Below are 17,661 nucleotides of genomic sequence, written 5' to 3'. Positions count from 1 at the left end.
AGCTGGGATGTATCATTTTCTTCCATTTTTCATTTCTAGAGCTATGAACAACTAAACCCCTTTCATTGGGTTAGGGAGCTCTGTTGTAATTTGATGGATCAATTATAGTTTTCATTCTCTTCTTCTTTCTTCTCTTTTGATTTACTAGAAAGCTTTCGATCTTATTTCAATTGGTTAGTTGTCTTCGAAAAGAAACTCTCCATAATTGGATCTCCTCTGAGCCTTGGAAAAGGGATGAGGAGATCATGCTAGAAATGCTTTCTCATGTTGGACCAAATTGGGGTCTGGGTGGATATAGTGACATGTAATCCTCCCAATACTTTGATTTGGAAATACATGTGGTATAATCAGTGACCATACTTCATCTCTTCCCATGAGCAATTAAATCAAGGAATTGGGCAATTGCTCAAGCTTAGAGAGATTGGATTACCAAGGAATTGGAATCTAATCACCTAAGATTGCCAAGGAGATCAATAGATGCATTGATTGAGGAAGAGATGAAAATGAACTTAATCCAGAGAATGCAACATCTCCTGAGCCCAATGAATCCCCATTTTTGATCTTACCCATTCTCTTTATTTCTTGTCATTTATTTTCATGATCATTACCCCAAATCCCCATTTAAGATTCTGCACTTTGTTTTCTGCTATTTACTTTTCCGTCATTTAATTTTCTGCAATTCTCAAACTACACTCTATTTAGCTCAACTAGCATACTCTTCCAACTAAAGTTGCTTGACCAATCAATCCCTGTGGGATTTGACCTCACTCTATTATGAGTTTTTACTTGACGACAAATTCGGTATACTTGCCAAAGGGGAATTTGTTGAGAGACAAGTTTTCATGCATCAATAAAGAATCTATCTTTGATCTTGATCATAAACCTGAGAGGAGCCTGAGGAAGTGTTTACAACAAGATAAGGCCCAACATTCCAAAGGAAACCTCATAGAAATTTTTGAACAAGAAGTTGAAAACATGGCAGATAATGCTAATAATAGAGGAGAAGCAAGAAAGGTTCTTGGTGACTACACCATACCAACTTCTAATTTCTATGGGAGAATTATCTCTATACCTGCAATTAGAGCAAACAATTTTCAACTTAAGCCTCAATTAGTCTCTTTAATGCAATAGAACTGCAAGTTCTATAGACTTCCACCGGAAGATCCACATCAATTTTCATCTGAATTATTGCAAATCTGTGACACTGTTAAGACCAATGGAGTTAATCCTGAGGTCTACAGACTTATGCTCTTTCCTTTTGCGGTTACAGACAGAGCTAGGATATGGTTGGAATCTCAATCTAAAGAAAGCCTAGACTCTTGGAAAAAGTTGGTCAATGCTTTCTTGGCCAAATTTTTCCTTCCTCAAAAGATGAGCAAAATCAGAGTGGAAGTTCAAACCTTTAGACAGAAAGATGATGAATCCCTCTATGAAGCTTGGAAAAGATACAAGCAACTAATCAGGAGATGTCCTTCTGACATGCTCTCAGAATGGTCTATCCTAGGCATCTTCAATGATGGTCTTTCTGAGATGTCCAAAATATCATTAGACAGCTCTGCAGGTGGATCAGTCCACTTAAAGAAAATGCCTGTAGAAGCAAGAGAACTTATTGAGATGGTTGCAAACAACCAATTCATGTACACCTCTGAGAGAAACCCTGTGAGTAATAGGGTCCTTCGGAAGAAAAGAGTTCTTGAAGTTGACACTCTGAATGCCATATTGGCTTATAACAAGATATTGACCCAGCAGGTCAATATGATCTCTTAGTATTTGATTGAAATGCAAACTGCAGCTGGTAGCACTCAGGAAGCTTCCTCTGAAGTAGAAGCTTATGATCCTGACCTATATGGAAGAGGTGAACTACATGGGAGAACCCTATGGAAACACCTACAATCCCTCATGGAGAAATCATCTTAACCTTTCATGGAAGGAGCAACAGAAGCCTCAGCAAGTCTTCAACAACAATCAAGGTGGAAGGAACCAAAATAGGTTCAACAATAGACCACCATTCCCATCTTCTCAAGAACATATGGAGACCCCTAAGCAGAACCTTGCTGACTTAGTAACTATAGTCTCCAACCTCTCTAAGACTACTCATAGTTTCATAACTGAAACAAGATCCTCCATTAGAAACTTGGAGGTACAAGTTAGTCAACTGAGCAAGAGAATCCCTAAGGCTATTCCTGACACTCTTCCTAGTAACACTAAAGTGAACCCATGAGAAGAGTGCAAGGCCATCACCATAGAGGCTGCGACCGAATCTGGATAGACTGAGATGGCATTAAACGCCAGTGAAGAAAACGTCACTACACGTTCAACGTCCAAGCTGGCACCGAAGCTGGTGTTGAACGCCAATGCGAAATACCTCGCTGGGAATTCAATGCCCAAATAGGCATCAAAGCTGGCATTGAATGCCAGTGAAGAAGCCCTTACTGGGCATTCAATGCCCAAACTGGCAGGGACTCTGGCGTTAAACGCCAGTAAGGAAGGTCTTACTGGGCGTACAACGCCCAACTTGGCAAAGAAACTAGCGTTGAATGCCAGTGAAAGGATTCATGATGGGCGATCAATGCCCAAAGAGCCACCAAACCTGGCATTGAATTCCAGTAATGTCATACCTACTGAGTGTTCAGCATCCACTGAAGAAATTTCCATCCAAGAATTAAAAGAAGCCAAGCATCATATAGAGACCATAAAGGTTCCTTTGCATGCACTCCTACAATGCATGAGTTCTGATGAATGCTCATCCTCGGATGAGGATAAGGACACTAGGGAAGAGCAAGTTGCTCGGTACCTAGGAGCTCTTATGAAGCTGAATGCCAAGCCGTTTGGTACAAAGCCTTTGAGGAAGAATCCGCTTGCCATAGAACTCAATGCTTTGGTTAAGCAGAAGCTACCTCAGAAGCTTCCGGATCCCGGATGCATCTTAATCGCTTGCACCGTAGGCACCATGACCTTTGAGAAGGCTTTGTGTGACCTAGGGTCAAGTATAAACCTCATGCCACTCTCTGTAATGGAGAAGCTGGGAATCTTTGAGGTTGAAGCTGTAAACATCTCACTAGAGATGGCAGACAAGTCAATAAAGAAAGCATATAACTTAGTAGAGGATGTCTTGGTGAAGGTTGAAAACCTTTACATCCCTGTAAACTTTATTATCTTAAATACTAGGGAAGATGAGGATGAATCCATCATCCTTGGAAGACCTTTCCTAGCCACTTCCAATGCTATCATTAATGTAGCTAAGGGAGAACTAATTTTACAACTAGGGGAGAATCACATCTTGTTCAAGATGCCTTACCCGAACTCTCCCTCTAAAAAAAAGAGATGACTATGCAACATTTAGTGTTCCAACCATCTCTTTCAGTGCAGAGCTTTGCTAAAGCCCCAAACATAAATTCTAAGTTTGGTGTTGGGTAGCCATCAACAAGCACTATGAGCAACTGTACTAAGAAGAAAGTACCTAAAGGATGGAGGGATAAGAAAGTCCCCACTGAAGGCCTCTCATCTGGCATGAGAGTTCTCTTCACCAAGAAGCCAGTCATACCACATATAGTGAGTCGTGTCTTGTCTCTAGAGCATGTGGAGCTCATCCATGAGAGGACAGGAAGAAAATTCACTATAAGGGGCAAAATTTTGAGCCCATATCAATTTCCGTAAGGAGCCAACCGTCAAGCTAATGACGTTAAAGAAGCGCTTGTTCGGAGACAATGATAACAAGTCATCTTAGGCTAGTTTCACAAGCCTTTTTCATCTATTTTACTTGGTTTTCATGCATTTTTAGGCAATAAATAAGTGTTTGGATGAGAAATTCATGCTTGTATTGATTCAATCAAATATTGTTAATTTTATGCAATTTCGTGAGATTTTTGCAAGATTTAGTTGATGTTATGAATAATGCAAAATTTGGTGATTATACCAAGGCTTTGATGCATTTGTTTGGTTGATGATAGGTGGAAAGGAGTAGAGGAATGGCAAGGAAGAAGAAAAGAAGGTAACATTGGAGCCAAAGTTGGTGGTCCAATGTTACCTCAAACTTTGATGAAGATAAAGAGGTGCATAGTTGGAGCCAAAGTTGGACTCCAACTATGACCCCAACTTCAAATCAAGAGACCATAGTTGGAGCCAAAGTTGGAATCCAACTATGGGTCCAACGTTGAGGCTGAAAGTGTGCCAACTTTGGAGGCAACGTTGGTGGTCCAACGTTACCTCCAATGTGCGCGAAAAAATCTCAAAATCTGAAGTTGGAAGATTTGCATTGATGCATACGCGTGGATGTGTGTTTTAGCCAATCGGCGGGCACGCGTAGGTCATGCGTATGCGTGGATAGGCAAACGTTGGTGGTCCAGTGTTGGGTCTAACATTGAGTCCAACGTACGCGATGCCATCCTTGGAAAAAATTGTTATGACATGTACGCGTGGAAGACGCGTACGTATGGAAATAGGAAAATGGCAAGGGACGCGTATGCGTGGGTGACGCGTACGCGTGAAATGGCGAAGTTTCATCCTTCACGCGTACGCGTGGGTCATGGACACGCGTGAATAAGCGAATGTTGGTGCACCAACGTTGAGTCAAACATTGCTGCTAACACCCAGAATGCATTTTTTTATGTAACGTTTGACCCAACATTTATACACAAATGTTGCCACCAATGTTAAGGCCAACTTCAATACAAAATGGCACCATGCATGTCATGAACGTTAGCTTGTCAACGTTACTAAAGAGCCACTCCAAGTTTGCTTCAATCAAGGCCAAGGCCCACATCCAAGTACTGAAGACCCATTTAGGGAAAAGAAAAAGACTATAAATAGAAGAATGTTTGAAGATGAAAAACATAGGCTGCAGTAGGAGTAAGAGTAGAAAGAGGATGGAGGATTAGAGACTTCAGAGCTTTCTTGGAAGATTAGAGACTCCAGAGAGCTTAGCTTAGAATTTCTTTTCTGTAATTTTAAATTTCACTTGTATTGAATTGAATTTAGTTTAGTTTATGCAATTTCACTTTCCTACACTTCTCTTCTACAATTTACCTTTCTGCAAGTTTACATTTTTGTTCATATTGAGCTTGATTTATTTTCTTGCAATTTAAATTTTCTGCAAGTGTTCTTAGAGCTATGATCCACTAAACTCCAATTCATTAGGGGGAAGAGCTCTATTATAATTCACATGATTGAGTGAACTTCTTCTCAAATCATTTGTGTAGCTATAGGATATCCTCTGTTTTGGTTGAGATTCATTCACTCCGGAAGGGGTTTGAATCTGTTGAATGCTTGTGTGAGCCTCGGAAGGGGAATCATGGGCATTAAAATTGGGGCTCTATCCTTCACAATTCTCTTGATCAATACTATTTGGGAGGAATTGAGGTCTTGAGAATTTGTGTGGCTTATAGATGAGAGACTTGCATTTAACCTCTTCGCATGACAATTGGATCAAGGAATTGGCAAGATTGATTGTGATTAGAGAGATTGGATTGCCAAGAAATTGGGATTCAATCAATTACAATCTGCCATAGATCTACTCATATGATTGAGAAAGGAGTTAAGACCCATTTGATTCATGATGGATTATGATATCTCCAATCCCTGATGACTCTTTGTTCTCAGTTATTTCTCTTTGAGCTTCTTTACTTGCCTTTGATTTACTGTTTTCTTTTCATTTTGCTTATTTCACCACTAGCTTGACTAGATTAACCACCCAACTAAAGTTACTTGATCCATCAATCCCTGTGGAATCGACCTCACTCTGGTGAGTTATTACTACTTGATGCGACCCGGTACACTTGCCGGTTAGTTTGTGTGGAATCGATTTTCCCTCATCAAGTTTTTTGGCGCCGTTGCCGGGGATTGATTTAGATCAACAATGATTAACTGGGTGATAATTCTAAATTATGTATTTCTTGTTTTCGTATTTAAGTTCTTTTAATTTTTTAATTTTTTTTATTTTCTCTTGATACTTAGGTGTTTGCGTTATTGCCTCACTAAGAAATGCTCATCTATGATATGAGTAATTTCAATTTTCATTGGTGATTGTCTCTTACATAATTCAAATAGATTTCATCTCATCTTTTAATCCAACAAATTTCATAGGATATTGCCCACCACCACAAAATGATTCAAGTCATTATCTTAGTGGTGGCTGGGAATATCACCAAGAAATGACAGATTATGAGCAATCCACCCAGTGGGGATATGCTCCAGAGCCATAAAATGATCAAGACAAATTCATAGGATATTGCCCAACACCACAAAATAATTCATGTCATTATGCTAATGGTGGATGGGAATATCAACAAGGAATGATAGAGTATGAACAATCAAATGAAATGGGACACTTCCCAGAGACACAGTATGCGCCATATTTTGATGAATCTAACAACTACTCATGTTGTAGTTGAGAAGGTCAAAATCAAGAAGATTTTAATGGTCCATACTATATTCATCAAGAGACATCATCACATGATTATGCTGTTAATGCATTCATACAAGATTACTCCCCAGGACCACAAAATGATCCATATTGTGATGAATCCAACAATTATTCAAGTTGTGGGTGGGAGGATCAAAATCAAAGAGCATTCAATAGTCCATACTCCACTTATCAAGAGCCATCATTACTTGAGCATACCTTTAATTCATTTATGCAAAATTGTCCAACCACACCTCCCAGTTTTTCATTTGAAAACTCTTCGTCACATGACTATGCCTCTACACAAAGTTCCCTCCAAAATCCATAAAACTCATTTCACCAACCACAAAACTCATTACACTACACAGAAAACTCATTTCAACATTCACAAAATTCATTTCACAATACACAAAATTTATTTCATATCCCTCAACACAACTTCACTACAATACATCCATGTCCACAAAAGTTTTCTCAACCTTCATCCCTTGAGCCAATGTCCCTTAATCTATCAGTTGAGGATCTCCTTAAAAGTGTCTTATAAACTCAGGAGAGAACTAGACAATTCTTGGAAAGTCAAGAACAATACTGGAAAGAACGAGGAATCCTCTTCAATAAGATGGATGGGCACTTCGAGCAAACAAGGAAGCACTTAAGAGTGCTAAGCAAGGAGGATGATGACCAGTCTGTGAGTAAGAAAGTGGAAGAAGAGGCCCCTGTATCAAGTAAACATTTAATGAAGGAGGTTGTGGAGGTATTTGAGCCTAGGATTCCATATCCACAGAAGCTAATTGAGGTTACAAAGGGACATGAGAACTTCCTTCCAAAGGACTCAATGGAACATCATGCAGAAGAAAGGAAGGAAGTCAATTGAGAGGGTCCACACTCAAGTGAAGTAGAGAGTTGCATAGAGGAAGGGTAGATTGAACTACCAACTCAAGAGGCTTTTGATGAAGAGGACACTCCGACAATCACACAACACCCAAGCCTTAATATCCAATAAGTGAAGGCAACCAACAAAAACATTAAGAAGAGGATTGTGACCAAGATACAAAGGACAACATTCATGAAGAAGAAAAGGTCAACTGCAAACAATCCAACCCCTGATTCAGCAAGCAAGTTCAATCAAGAAAATGACAAAAGGGAGCTTGCTAGGAAGAGGCCAAAACAGGGGGTACTAGCTGGCTCCTCTTCTTTCCTGATGTCATTCCTCTTAACAAACTGGAAGAAGAGGAAGAAAGTCATCAACAACATGTCAAGCTAATGACACTAAAAGAGCGCTTGTTGGGAGGCAACCCAACTAGAGGTAGTTTTCCTTTCTTAGCTATTTCAATAATGAAGTTAAGTAGATTTCTCTGTATTGCAAGGAGCTAAGTTTGGTGTTGCACACCAAAGTAATTTGAGGGAGAAGGTGTAATTCTAAGTTTGGTGTTCCACCAAAGATTTCATTAAGGACACATTACAAACCTCAGCATGATTAGTCACTTACTCAAAACAATCAGAGAAGCTACTTAACAATTGTTTAGTTTCTAGTTTATAGTTGTTTTATTAAATTGTCTGTTTTCTAGCTTATAGTCTAGTTTTGTTATAAAAACACTTAATGTTTCCTGTATGTCTTTATTCTTCTACATAGAGAAGTAGGCAATGAACTATGTTTGGTGTTCCCACACTAACTTAGGTCTAGAAAATCACAAGCATACATGCATGATAACTATCTCTCAAGTGCTTGGGGAACAAGCAACTTTCAAATTCTTTGCAGAAGAGCTATTCAATCTCTTGGAGGGTAAGATGCATCATCATGTGGAAACACAAAGGAAAGACATAAAGGCCAACACTGATGATGACAAGGAGGAAGCAAGAAGAAACCAAGAGGTTGTTCTGTCACTTAACTTCCTATAGTTGAAAGTGCTATTGTGCCCCTGTTGAATAGTGTCCTATTAGAATCATTTGCTGTCTATCAGTTTGTTTATTTTCAAGCAATTATGGCCTGCTAGTCTAGGTGCTTTTATCATCTCATCTTGAATTGTATGAATTATTCCCCATGCTTAAATAAAATAAAAATTGTTGTGAAATAGAGAAAGAGTAAAGGTCTATTTTGATAGAAGATAGAATAAAGTTATGTGGTGGTATGTGCTGGTTCATTAGTTGATTTATGAATAAAGCTAAAGTTTGGCATGATTTTGAGATATGAACTTGAGTTACTGTTCCAAGGGTTACCTGAAACTGTAGGTCGATCTCGGACGAGATCTTCTGTACTGGTCGGAGCTGTTGTATTCGACTTGATGATGGTGACCGGAGCCGCCGTGTCCGACTTGTTGGACCTGGTGATGGTGCTGATCCTTCGTCACCGGAGGGTGGTGGTACCTGCAAGGGACTCTGATGCTTAAGTTAGCAAGGGTATCAAGCAGGCTTTTTAGTAGAATCAGAGTATGAGTTATACCTGGGTGCTCTAGTGTATTTATAATGTTGTAGAGTGACCTTTTCTGGAGATAAGATAGTTTATCTTATGTTATCTTTGAGTGGAGTTATCTTATCTTCAAGGGAACCGCCCTTATCTTTTTAGGCTTGGGCTGCCTTTGGACTTGGGTCGTGTTCCTCTATTTGGGCCCCTTTTTTGGGCTCTTCTGATGATTTGGCTGATCTCTTTGAGAAGAGATCGGGTAGTCCTGTCCTGAGGAGGTCGGTCGACTTAGCCCGGGTCGTACATCTCGACCCAGGGCATGAACAGTGCCCCTGCTTGAGCGCAGTCTTTTTTTTTAAGGTCAAGTCCTTTAGACTTCGATCATTTTCGGAGAAGCCGAGCTCAGGCACCTTTTTTTTGGTCTTCGCTGGTAGAACCTCCCATTAGTGATTTTAAATGCGGAACATTTTCACACTCCTTTAATTGCATCGTGCGTTGTGTTTTTCTAGGGAAAGTGTGAAGGCTTTTAAGGATTTCATTTACTCCCGTTTTGCCGTTTCCCTCTTTCTTATTTCATTTTTTGAAATTTCAAAGTATCATCCCTTCAGTTCCCCTTCTCCGCGCTTACTGTAACTTCCCCTTTTCTCTCTGCTCTTTTGTTTCATCTGTGACTCTTCGTTCTCTTGCTCCCCAGCTTTCACGTCCTCGTGTCTCCTTCGCATTCAGGAGTAATTATGGTTTTGCCATCATTTTGACCTTCATCGCCTTTCTTTACAGGTTGGTTTTCTTGCTTTCATTCTTTATTCCTTGATGCCTATTTTTTTTTCATGCAGATTTTGAGGAAGTTTTGATTTTGCTTGGAAAAATTTTGAATCTTTCTGCATTTGCTGTGTCGGAACTATTTTGGGGTTTCTTCGATTTGTATGAATCTTTTCCTGATAGTTGATGCTATTTTAGGGTTTTGCATGTTGTTACTGTCTCTGATTGTGTCCTCTGATTTGAAGCTTTGGAATAATGAACTGTTTAATTCTGAAAAAGGTTGCGTCTTTAATTATTTCTATTTGGCATGTGATAGCTCCCTTTGCTGATAGACTTTTTGATTTTGCGATTTTGATGACTTTTAGATTTGTGACTTTCTTTTCAGAGTGTCGCTTGTTGAAAGAGAGTTATTTTCTTGTTGAGAGATGTCGAGACGTAGACTTGTAGATTTTTCCTGAGTCCTTACTCTGTTACTGGCTACAAAGGATGCCCCTGGACCTTACTGTGATTCCTGGGGTCTCCTTTCATTGTTGTATGCTTTAGTCTGAGTTGTATCCATATTTGTCCGAGCTGATTTCTTGATTTGCCTGAGCTGTTTTGGTTAGTAACCCATTTTTCTTTTTCTTACTGTAGGACTAATTACCCATGTCTGCTCGCAAAAATATTGTCGAGACATCCTCCAAAGTTCCTGAGGACATGTCAGACTGGCTGGACTCCCTCGTTGCGATGTATGTCTCTGTGGTTGATTCTGAATACTGTGTGCAGCCTAGGAAGCATCATCGGATTTGTAGTAGTAGAGATCAAGAGAAGAACTATGAGTTGGTAGCGCCTGACCCTGACGAGAGGGTTTGCTTTCCTTCTCTGACCCAGGGGGAACGCCCTTTCTTTTTTGCTTATGACTACTTTTTTAGCCAAATGAACATTACCCTTCCTATTATCTCTTTTGAGACCGATTCGCTGTGGTCATGTAATGTAGCTCCATCCCAGCTCCATCTGAACTCCTGGGACTTCATTAAGATCTTTCAGTTATTGTGCCAAGAATTGGATGTCAAGCCATCTCAAACTCTCTTTCTTTACCTCTTTGTTTTGACCAAAGCTGGGACTTCCAAAAAAGAAAGCTTCTTGGATTTCTTTTTGGTCTGCCCAAGGAAAGAAAGTTTTTTCTATGTATGATGAGTCCTTTAGGGACTTTAAGAACTATTATTTCAAGGTCCGAGTTATTGAGGGAGCTCAGCCTTTTTTCTTAGAGTCGAATAATGAACCTGCCTTCCCATATGCTGGCAAAAGAATGTTGTAGTATCGAGATATTCATGGGAGATGCTTGATGAGGTCGAGAAGGCCTTTGTGAATGTGTTGGAGGAGAATTGGGGGCAACCTCCCCATCTCGACACAAAGAAGTTTTTAGGGGATCCCTCACTTCTACGAGCTGAGCTGGGTAGTGGTCGACTTCTTCTTTCTTCTGCTTTGCTTTGTTTGTTTGATTTTATTTCTTTTCTTCCAGTTTTGTAACTTGGTTTTTGCTGTGTTTTTCAGAGATGGTTAAGAATAATAATTCCATGAAGGCCTTTAAGAAGGCGAGGAAAGCTACAGCTGCCCAGAATATCTCGGCCAAGGCTGTTGGGGAAGGATCCTCTCAGGTTCCTCCTAAGAAGCCGATCTCGGGCACTTCTAGGCCGAGGAGGGTGATCCCTACTCCTCAAGTTCATTTAGTTGATCCTCCCCAAACTTCTGCTGCTACCTCTTCTCCCACTGTTGGCCCTCTTCCTAAGAGACAGAGGACTTCACCACCTAGATTTCATCACCCGGAGTAGTGTTAAGATGGCACACATAAGTACAGCTTTGTTCCGAACTGCTAGGGATATCTCAGTTCATGCAACAAAGGCTTTTATGGAGGAGGCCAAGTCGGAATTCGACAGGATCAAGGGGTTGAAGGAGGAACTTGAGAAGACTCGGGCTACTACTGCGGTAGCTTTTGCAAATCTGGCTGAGGATATGGCGCAGAAGCACAAGGAGGGCTATATCCAGACATATAGTGAGATAGTGGAGCTTAGAGAGAGGCTGAAATCTACTCAAGCTGATTACGCCGAGCTCTAGGGCTATCTTGCGGGCAGTGTGACTTCTGCCTATGACAACTTGAAGGCTCAGGTCTGAGTTCTTGCACCCGAGCTTGACCTGACTCTCTTCAGTTTGGACAATATTGTAGAAAATGGGAAGATCGTCCCTACCCCAGATGATGATGATGATGATGTAGATCCTCCTCCTGTGCCATCTGCTAAAGCTTCTATTGCCCCGATTTCTCCAACTCCTACACTCGAGGTCGGCCGTCCCGAGTCGGATCCTGATGTTCAGATTTTGACTCGTCCAGATGGAACAATTGATGCCATCCCTCTTGCGACTCGTCCCCCCTCACCTCGGGATGCCGCCACTAGGGAAACTTTGCCTCCTTTGTAGCTTTCTGATTTGCTTTTGTATCTTATGGCCTGACTTTGTAGGTCTTTGAAATTCTGGATTTTTGTAACTAGTAGTTCTTTTGACTTTGACATTTTACTTGCTTTTGTTAGCAACTTTGTTTAGAAAAACAAATGCTTTTGAACTCTTGAGGTCGACTCTCGGGTGGCCTTCTGAGTCTTTGTTATAGAAGCTTTGTTTTCTTTGGATGTGATTGTTTGCAATCTTTTGGAGTCTTACAGGCATCGCAAGAGTGTTGGAGCTTTTGCTGTCCGACCTCTTTTTTGATCGCCTTTTGTGTTTGTTTATTTTCTTGCTTTAGTCAAAGTGACCCTTTGAGGTTAGCCTTATTCGACTATTCTTTTTGGTATTCTCATAGAATACTTGTGAGGTCGTGGCTTTCTTTGGGTCGAGCTGTGTCCCTTTTAGCGCACGCCTTCTGCTGTGTCAATTTCTTTCGTTGAATCTTTTGAGTTATTACTAGTAATTTGTTTTTAGTTGGACCTCACCGAGTCTCTTTTTATGGATTTACTTTTTATAACTCTGTCGCGTTTGATTAGCTTGGGCCAACTTCTTCATGTCGGTCCCTTCTTAGTTATTTCTAGTAATCCACTTTTGCTAAGGGCTGATCAGGCTTCTTTCTATGGATTATTTTTTATAACTTTGTCGCTTTGATCAGTCAGGTCCGAATTCTTCATGTCGGTCCGTCCTAAGTTATTTTTAGCAATCCATTTTTTCTCAGACCTCGTCAGGCCTCTTTCTATGGATCACTTTTTTATAACTTTTTGTCACTTTGGTTGATTGGTCCGACTTTTTCATGTCGGTCCGTCACAAGTTATTTCTAGTAATCCATTTTTTAGTCAGGCCTGGCCAGGCCTCAGCTTATGGATTACTTTTTATAACTTTGTCAATTTTGTCGTGATCGGACGGTGAATTTGATCTTCACCTTGCCGACCTGTAGCTTTGTCTTGATCGAGTAGTGAATTTGGTTTTCACTTTTTGCCGATCTTTGTCAAAACTAGACGATAAATTCAGTTTTCATCATGGTCGGGCGGTGAATTTGATTTTCACCTTGCCGACCTATAGAGAGGCTTCGTAGAAAATCTGGAAAACTTTATTCAAATAGAAAAATAGATATATAGGAAAGAATATGTACATGTGAGTGTTTACCCCTCTAATTCAGGTAATTTGCAGATCTTGGCTCGGTGCATCATTAAAAAACCTTTTTCAGGAAAAAGAGTGAACCTTGTCCTATGATCTTTTATTACCTCTTAACTATAATACCTTCTTAGGTTACAGGCGTTCCATGACCTTGGTAGCTCTCGCCCCTCGAGTTCGGACACCCTGTAGTAGCCTTTTCCCAATACCTCTGTGACTCGTTAGGGGCCCTTCTAGTTAGCTGCAAGTTTTCCTTCTCCAGGTCGACTTGTTCCAATATCATTTCGGATTAGGATGAGGTCATTGTTGGAAAAATTTCGCTGTACTACCTTTCGATTGTATCTTAAGGCCATTCGACGTTTTAATACCTCCTCCCTGATCTGAGCTCTTTCTTAGATTTCCAGAAGTAAGTCGAACTCTTCTTTTTGAAGTTGAGAGTTGGCCTCTTTACTATAGACGATCGTTCTGGGAGATCCTTCTTCGACTTCTACTGCGATCATTGCCTCCATTCCGTAAGCCAGTCAGAAAGGTCTTGGTCGTGGAGTGTGGGGTTGTCTGATATGCCCATAGGACTTGTGGGAGCTCTTCAGCCCAGGCTCCCTTTGCATCCTGTAATCTCTGTTTCACCCCGGATACTATAACTTTATTGGAAGCTTCTGCCTGTCCATTAGCCTGTGGTTGTTCTACGGATGTGAATTGGTATTTTATTTTTAAGTTGGCCACCAATTTTCTAAAGCCTGCGTTTGTGAATTGAGTTCCATTGTCTGTGGTGATGGAGTAAGGAACCCCAAACCATGTGACAATGTTTCTAGATAGGAATTTTCAACTTCTTTGATTAGTGGCGTTAGCTAGGGGCTCTACTTCTATCCACTTCGTGAAATAGTCTACCCCTACAATAAGGAACTTGACCTGTCCCAATCTTTGGTGGAAGGGCCCGAGGAGGTCGAGTCCTCATTTTGCAAATGAACAAGGTGATCTTACGCTGATGAGTTCCTCTGGTGGGGCGATGTGGAAATTAGCATGTCTCTGACATGGTGGACATGTCTTTATGAATTCTGTTAAGTCCTTTTGCAAAGTCGGCCAAAAGAATCTGGCTCGGAGTACTTTTTTGGCGAGAGCTCGTACTCCGAGATGGTTGCCACAGATGCCACTGTGTATTTCTTCTAAAACTTCTTTTTTATTGAAGGTTGGTACACATTTTAAAAATGGTGTTGAAATCCCTCTCTTGTATGGAGTATTGTTTATAATGGTGTAGTGTTGTGCCTTCCATTTTAGTCTCTTCGCCTTCTTCTTATCTGTAGGGAGTGTTTCTATTTTGAGGTAGTAAATTATGGGACTCATTCATCCTTGGTCCAGACCTGTTATGGCTAGGACCTTTTCTTCTTCCAAGATTGAAGGGTTTTGTAGTATTTCCTGGATGAGGCTTCTATTGTTGCCCCCTAGTTTGGTGCTGGCTAGTTTTGAGAGTACATCAGCTCGAGCATTCTGTTCTCGAGGTATGTGGCAGATCTCATATTCTTCGAGTTGTCCGAGCTGCTCCCTGGTTTTATCCAAGTACTTTTTCATGGTTGGGTCCTTAGCTTGGTAGCTTTCTGCTATTTGTGAGGTGACTATTTGTGAGTCACTGAAGATGATAAGCTTTTGAGCTCCAATCTCCTTAGCCAGCTTTAAACCAGCTAGTAGTGCCTCGTATTCGGCCTGGTTGTTTGAAGCAGGGAACCAAAATTTGAGGGCGAGTTCGATTTGGGTTCCCTGATCGCTTTCTACTATCACCATTCCCCACTTCCAATTTTGTTAGAAGAGCCATCTACGTAGAGATTCCATTCTGTGGGAGTTCCCATAGTGTCAGTGTACTCAGCAAAGAAGTAAGCCAAATATTGGGACTTGATGGCCGTCCGAGTTTCGTATTAAAGATCGAACTCAGATAGCTCGACTGCCCATTGAAGAATTCTTCCAACTAAGTCTGTCTTCTGGAGAATGCCTTTCATGGGTTGATTAGTCCAAACCTTGATGATGTGGGCTTGAAAGTAGGGGCGAAGCCATCGAGAAGTTAGTATGAGGGTGTAGGCGAACTTCTCTATCTTTTGATAGTTCAATTCTGCCCCTTGTAGAGCTTTGCTGACGAAGTAGATGGGTTGTTGCCCATTCCCATCTTCTCTGACTAGTGCTAAGGCTATTGCCCGACTTCCTACTGCGAGGCACAATACAAGTGGTTCTCCTTCTCGTGGTCGAGTTAGAATAATTGGTTGTCCCAGGAACCTTTCGAAATCCTGGAAAGCTTGCTCGCACTCCGTTGTCCATTCGAACCTCTTTCGTTGTTGTACCACTTTGACACAGGTCAGACTCTTCATGTCAAGTATGGCCAGGCATTTGTCCGGATTTGCCTCAATTCCTCGTTTTGTTAACATAAAACCCAGAAATTTTCCCGCTTCTACTGCAAAGGTGTATTTTGCGGGATTAAGTCACATCCCAAGCTCTCTTATGGTGTTGAACACTTTGGTGAGGTCGGGCAGTAATGATTTCTCACTTTGTGTTTTCACCAACATGTCATCCACATATACTTCCATGAGTTTCCCGATGTGGCCTGCGAAGACTTTATTCATTAATCTTTGGTAAGTAGCTCCTACGTTTTTGAGTCCGAATGGCATGACGACGTAACAATAATTTGCTTTTGGGGTCAAGAATGAGGTCTTTTCTTGATCAGAGGGATACATCAGGATTTGATTATATCCCGAATAAGCATCCATGAAAGAGAGGTACTTGTATCCGGAGGAGGCGTCTACTAGAGTGTCGATACTTGGGAGTGGATAGGGATCCTTTGGGCAGGCTTTGTTGAGATCAGTGCAGTCGGTGCACATCCGCCACTTCCCATTTGACTTTTTCACTAAAACAACATTTGCTAGCCATAATGGGTACTCTACCTCTCTTATGAACCCTGCCTCCAGTAGAGCCTGCACCTGTTCTTCCACGGCTTGGGATCTTTCTGGTCCGAGGTTCCTACGCTTCTGCTGTACTGGCCGAGATCCTGGGTATACTGCTAGTTTGTGGCATATTATTTTGGGGTTTATGCCCTGCATGTCTGCGGCCTTCCATGCGAAGAGGTCGGCATTATCTCTTAGGAACTGTATCGGAGGGCCTTTTGTGTCTTGTTTCAACGTCACCCCAATGTTTGTTGTTTTGTCCGGGGTGTCTCCAATCTGGACTCTTCGATTTCGCCCTTTGGTTGTGGGCGAAGTTCATCCCAACCTTGAACTCCCCCGAGCTCGATGGTGTGGATTTCTTCCCCTTTGCCTCTGAGGTTCAGACTTTCATTGTAACAGTGTCGCGCTATTTTCTGATCTCCTTTTATCATGGCGATCCCTTCTGGAGTTGGGAATTTCATGCACGGATGTGGAGTCAAAACTACTGTGGTAAGCTGATTCAATGTTGTCCGACCTATCAAGGCGTTGTAGGCTGAGCTTACGTCGACTACGATGTAGTCTATGTTGAGTGTCCTTTTCTGGGTTCCTTTTCCGAAGGTTGTGTGTAGTGAGATGTATCCAAGTAGTTGGATTGGAGTGTCTCCTAGTCTAAACAAGCTGTTCGGATATGCTCTGAGTTCTTTCTCCTGCAGGCCAAGTTTATCAAAGGCAGGTTTAAACAAGATATTCGCCGAGCTTCCTTGGTCTACCAGTGTACAATGGAGGTTAGGGTTGGCCAATATGATAGTGACAACCATAGGATCGTCATGTCCCGGGATGATGCCAGCCGCGTTTTCTTGGGTGAAAGTAATAGTAGGGAGGTCGGGTGATCCTTCTCCTCCCTCGACATGATATACTTCTTTAAGGTGCCTTTTGCGAGATGATTTTGAGATGCCCCTCCTGCGAATCCTCCATTTATCATATGAACGTGTCTCTCCAGGGTGCGAGGTGGTCATTCTCCTCGTCCAACCTCTTCGTCCCTTCTTCTTTTTTGGGGCTCATCCGATTTGTTGGCTAAATACCGATCTAGTCGTCCTTTTCTTACCAATTTCTCAATAACATTTTTTAAGTCGAAGCACTCATTGGTAGGATGTTCGTAGATTCGGTGATATTCACAGTATTCTTGTCTGATTTCCTCCTCCTTTCTTGCTTTTGAGTGGGCGTAGTGGTGGGATCTTCTCGGTATGGCATACTTCTTGGTAAACATCCACAAGAGACACCCAAATGAGGATGTATTTGTTGTATTTTTTAGGCTTCTCACCGTATTGATATTCTTTTTTCTTGGACTCTTTATCCTTATCCCGGGAGGAGTAGGAGAATTCAGATTTTGAGGTCTCTCCTAATCGAGAATTTTCCTCTATGTTGATGTACTTCTCAGCTCATTCCTGCACTTCATTCATAGATATCAGATGTTTCCTTGATATGAAGTGACTAAAAGGTCCTTCTCGCAGGCCATTGATGAGACCCATAATGGCTGCTTCCGTTGGTAGGCTTTGTATACCTAGGCATGCTTTGTTCAACCTCTCCATGTACCT

The 17,661-nt window shown here is 41.5% G+C and overlaps 1 non-coding gene across 1 annotated transcript; it reads right to left on the bottom strand.

Annotated features, from left to right (window-relative positions):
• Nucleotides 1-1,377: 1,377 nt before the first annotated feature.
• Nucleotides 1,378-1,486, bottom strand: LOC127742802 (small nucleolar RNA R71). Its single transcript, XR_008004201.1, has one exon. It is a non-coding gene; the product is annotated as a small nucleolar RNA R71 (small nucleolar RNA).
• Between the last annotated feature and the right edge of the window lie 16,175 nt (nt 1,487-17,661).

This window comes from Arachis duranensis, chromosome 1 (assembly GCF_000817695.3).
Source record: "Arachis duranensis cultivar V14167 chromosome 1, aradu.V14167.gnm2.J7QH, whole genome shotgun sequence".
In the NCBI taxonomy this organism is placed as follows: Eukaryota; Viridiplantae; Streptophyta; class Magnoliopsida; order Fabales; family Fabaceae; genus Arachis; species Arachis duranensis.
This window is presented reverse-complemented; position numbering and strand designations above follow the sequence as displayed.